Source organism: Sapajus apella, unplaced genomic scaffold (assembly GCF_009761245.1).
Source record: "Sapajus apella isolate SASKATOON/1434 unplaced genomic scaffold, GSC_monkey_1.0 scaffold8, whole genome shotgun sequence".
NCBI classification, from domain to species: domain Eukaryota; kingdom Metazoa; phylum Chordata; class Mammalia; order Primates; family Cebidae; genus Sapajus; species Sapajus apella.
In genome coordinates this window covers 43,924,106-43,929,483 of record NW_022436948.1, presented here as the reverse complement: position 1 = coordinate 43,929,483, position 5,378 = coordinate 43,924,106, and positions in this window count along the sequence as shown.

Sequence of the window (5,378 nt, the reverse complement as noted above, 5' to 3'; positions counted from 1 at the left end):
AATTTTTGTCAAGGAAGGATGCATTTTTTCTTCTTTCTTTATACACTTTTCTAATGTCATAGTCCTGGAGCAAATATTACATGTACATTCTTTATTGTTTTGATATAGAGTTCACGCCAGGTACAGTAAAATCTTGAATACAACAAGGGAGAGAGAATATAACCCTGATAATGGAGAAATTCACTGAAATATCGAGAGCCTACTCTGCTGGAGGCTGAACTTGTGTGTAGAGCCAAATCAATTTTATCCAGTGTGTACATAATAACAAGATATAGCGGTCTCATAGTGCTTCACTTGTGCCCACGTGGTCTAAGAACTTTCAGATGTCAATTCATCATTCAATTGATTTTTTAAAAGTAAGAATTGAAATAACTATCATTTTAGATAAGTGAATTAACTCAGATAGCTAAGTAAATGGTAGAGCCAAGGATTTAAAGAAGCCAAGGAGTCTATCTCTAAAATAATGCCCTATGCCTTAAATCACACCCTCCCTCCAATCTGCCGATGAGGAAGCTAATTAGAAGGGACTAAATTTAGGTTAAAATTTTCTCCCCTAAATTCCTCCCTACTATTTAACTAAAATATCTAATAAAAGAAAGCAAACATACCAAAACCAACTGCAATTTTGTCATACTATTGTTGAATCTTGGAGGAAAACTTGAGAGATATAGTATATCAATATTCAAATGAATTTATTTTTTAAAAATAAACTACTTCCCAAATAAAATTTCAACAGGATCATCAGTAATCAGTACTCCTGTTTCTTAGTCACACATGTGAAAGATATACTTCTGTATACTGATTGATTTAACCTATAAAGAATGAAGGAACTTATCTATATTTACCATTGTAACTAGTAATTTTACCTCAAGGAAAAAGTTATGATAATGAATCAAAATTATTGAATTAAACATAGAAATGTTTAACCTTTTGTCCTTCAAGTAATTTTTTAATCCCATCCAGTTGTCTATTAATCTATCGATTTATTTTCCTTCATCTAGAACAATACTTTCCAAACTTATACATGGAATAGCAAAAGTCGAAAATGGCAGTATATGTCTGTATGCAGGGGTAAACTGGTGAAGATTTTGAGGCATCTGTATGTGATTTAATGAAAGAAACATTTTTCCTTGCAATTCTATAAGGACTTAAAGAAAGGTGAAGCATAAATTTTTACAGATGTTAAATACTAAGTCAGTATACAATTTTCAGAATATTTTATTTTATATAGAAGTATATTTGTATACCTTCACATATCAAAAATATTTTATTTCTGATTTTATACTTGAAATACTGTCTTCAAAATCTTGATTATGCAGTTCAATAATACACTTTTTCACACGTAAATTTTAAGCAGCAAATGGAAGAAAAATCAAAATATAACTGATAAAACAACAAAAATTATTGTTAACCTTACTTCCAAAATAAGGTTTGATTTTTCTCAGTAAATATTAACATGTATTTTAAGCAGTTCTTGAGCGTTTCCTTACAATTAAATATTAGTCAAAATAGTATATTTTAGAGATGTCATTCAAATAAATTGCAAATTAAAAAAATTATTTTTTTTTCAGATTTTTAACTCACAATTTTTTGATAAAATTCTATTTTTGGTCATCAACCCATTATCAGGTTTTATAAAAGCAATTTGTTAAGGAGTACTTTTGTTTTTGATGATATTGACACATACATGATTGATTATGTCACTTTGGAAGCATTTAATATAGAAATCAAATCTAGAAGCAAGTTTTGTATAAGAGGACTCCTTTTCCTTATTATGTTTATCTAATATTTTAATATTTCATTCACATTCAAAGTGTTGTTATATCATTATGAGTAATTTATTCACAGTAACCTGTTTAAGAAATTATATGGATAAAACACAATATTCTCCTCAGCCTTTTTCTTCAGTAAATCTATTAACATTTATTGAGAAAAATGTAACTATATTATCAATCTGCAAGGAAAACATTATAAATTTAATAAACTTGAAGATAATGTTGTCATCCTTATGAATACATAACCACTATGTTCACTAATACTGTCATGTGAAAATGGAACCCTTTCTGCTCCCTTTGATTCATTGATCTCAAACATAACACTGACAGTTTCCAATGTAATTTAAAAAATAACATTAAGCTATTTTGTTGGGGCTATTAACTGTCCAACTTTGGCTGGTTACTGGAGCTGCAGCTGATACTTTAGTTACATCTGCATGGTATACTTTCTAGCTATGCTGTGTGATTTATTTTTATTATTTCTTTCTATAAAAATAAGACATTTGGGCAGAAGAGATGAATTTTCAGAATATAGCAATGCATAATTGTGATAATCTTCATGTTGCTTTTTGATTTAAATTGTGTATTTTGAGATATCCTTTCTGTGAATTGATAACTCTTGATTTTATTTTAAAATTGTTGATTATGATATGATATATCAAAATATTGTATCTAAATAAATTTAAAATATGTAACAATTGCCAACCTTCAGGACCAGAAAATTCTTATTTTACAAATATATAATAATCTGTATTTATAAGAATTTTTATTTATATAAAATAACAAATTTTATTTAATCACATATTTCAAAAGCGCTATGTGATAAGCAAAATGCAAATAGATAAATAATACTTTTCGCTTATTTAATATTAAAATTTGGAAAAATATACAGAATTCAATAGTATTCCCCTACAGAATGAAAATATTATGCAAAACATACTTTTGAAACTCTTTGTACCTACCGTTCGCTTCAGTAAATCATTAGTGCATAGTGCACTGCAATAAATTATATGTTTTCCATCTAGGAAATATTATTTAATTTTGAAAACAAATATTAATGTATTAAAAGTTTTGTAAATGTTGACATTAATAGCCAATGATTCATAAATGCTTGAAATTACTATTCTATAAAATCAACTTTGTTCTTTACATAGAAATATCTAATACCAGGTAATAAAAATAGCAATCATAGATTCTAGCTTAGAAAAATCATTTTTAAAAGTTTTAATAATAACAGTTCTAAGTACTCAAATGTATTCTAATGGTAAAGAATTTCTCTGGTGATATAAAAATCTTGACAATAGTGAAATTAGATTAAATGGTTTTACCCAGTGGAAAGTCAGGGAAACTCTTCTTATAGGCCTGAACACAAGTCCTGCACGCCACAATATCAACTACTCAATTCAAAACAATCAATCACAGGGAGAGCTACCTGAGGACAGTTTTAGTAGATTTTCAACTGTTCAAAAGTCAATAATACATTTTAAATGTTATCTTTCTATACCTGTTTTACACCCATCTTGGCGCATGCCTGTAATCTGGGGTTCAAGTGCTCATGCACCTCAGTGCACTGGTTAGCTTGCAAGCACAAACTAGAAAACAGTGAACTAAGGTTTCCACGCAGGCCCTGTCAGAACATCCAATTTACACCTGCTCCTACCCCTTTCATCTTCCCATCACTTTTTCCCCTATAATGCTTTTACACATGTAACTGTATGAAAATTACCTCAAGATCTTCGTAAAATGCGGATTCTGTTTAGAAGATTCATGGAGGGCCCTGATTTTCTGGATTTCAAACAAGTCCCAGGATTGGTGCAGATGTTTCTTATACTTTTAATAGCAAAGCACCAAATCACTTTTAAGCTTTGTTCCTTACTAAAGCTACAGAATGAATAGTTCCCCTTTGTTTATGCCAGTATGGGGTTTTATATTTCTGCAAAGTGTTATAAGAAATATGGACAACCTCTTGAATTTTTAATAAAATAAGGATATACAGCCTATCTTTTATATCCTTGGGTTTTACATTCAAGGATTCAACCAAACATGGATCAAAAAGGTTTGAAAAATACATTCCACAAAGTTTCAAAGAGCAGAACTGAAATTTCCAACACTGAGTACTACATTAAATTCATGTAAATGAGGTGATATGCAGGAATTGTGGGCGGTATAAGTAACCTAGAGATGATCTAAAGTATATAAGAGGATGTGCACAGATTACACACAAATACTTTGACGTTTTATAGTAGGAAGTAGAGCATCTGTGGATTGTGGTATTGGGAGGGCTTGGGAACCAATCCTCCATGGATATTGAGGGATAACTGTAATCTCAAATGATAATTATTTATATCTGATATTTTATATGTATTTCTACTATGTTTCTTAGTGAATGAACAAAACTACTTTAAATTAATCAAGCATTATTGAGGCAATTATTTTGGTCAAATGCTATGTTGTTTGAATTACAGTATATTTCATTAATCTTTTTATTTTAATATTTTATTTTAAACACGAAAATGAAGACTGACATAACTTCTGGGATATTAAGAAAATTCAAGCCAACTAAAATTAAATTAAAAACCATCAAATATTAGCTTTGTGGCTAATGGATAATAAATATATTCACATTTTTAGTTTCATAAAATTTCTATTAACATTTCAAATTTTACAAACATTGCAAATCATTTTCTAAAATATATAAAATCTATTGAAGCAAAAAGTTTAAAAATAGGACAGAACAAAACTAGAAAAGAACAGAATAGGAAAATGGGATAAAAGCCTAAAGTTCTAGTTTTTAATTTCTACTGAAAAAAATCAAAGTAAATTAGATTTAGGTAACTCTATAGAAATTTTATCAACTTATTTTCTTGCATGTGATTGCATTACATTGTGTTTCCAAAGAAGACAATTTCCAATTTGACCTCTATTAAACCTCAAAGCATGCGATTGTTTTCAATTTCACCATTTTTTTCTTATTATACTTTCATATCATATTTTTGTTGCCCCCTCATCTTTATGTTGTTTCTACTATTAAACAACTGTGAAGTATCATTAGTGGATTAAAAATTAGAGTAGATGGATTTCACTACCCGTTGGCAATTACAGGCTTATACCAATTTGACATTTGTTGTAGATCTCTAAAATACTTAGCTATATTTAATTTGTGAATAGATCTCTTTCCCTATCTCAGGATGAGTGAAATTACTAGTGCAAGAAATTTATGTCATGTGAGTTGTTCATATCAAACAGTGTGAGAGAGCCTAAAAGATAGTCTACTATAAATATATGCACACAAAAATTATTGCTTTATTTGTATGGCATTAGGATGGACAGGAATAGAGAGGAATACAGTTTATATAACTTGTGGCATCAGAAGGGACAGAACATTATATTGGTTGCATAAGAAGAATATAGTGGCTCTGGGACCCTGAATCTGAAAATTCCTTTTTTACCTATCACCAACCATGTTTCTGGAACATGGTGCTAAAGTCTGCATCTTGGAAACTCATAGTGCTAGAGGCTCCCAAAAAGGGAGCAGCAAATAAAATCTCTCAACTTGAGATACTGTCCTTGTTCTATCTAGCTTTTCTCCTTATCTCTTTGGAA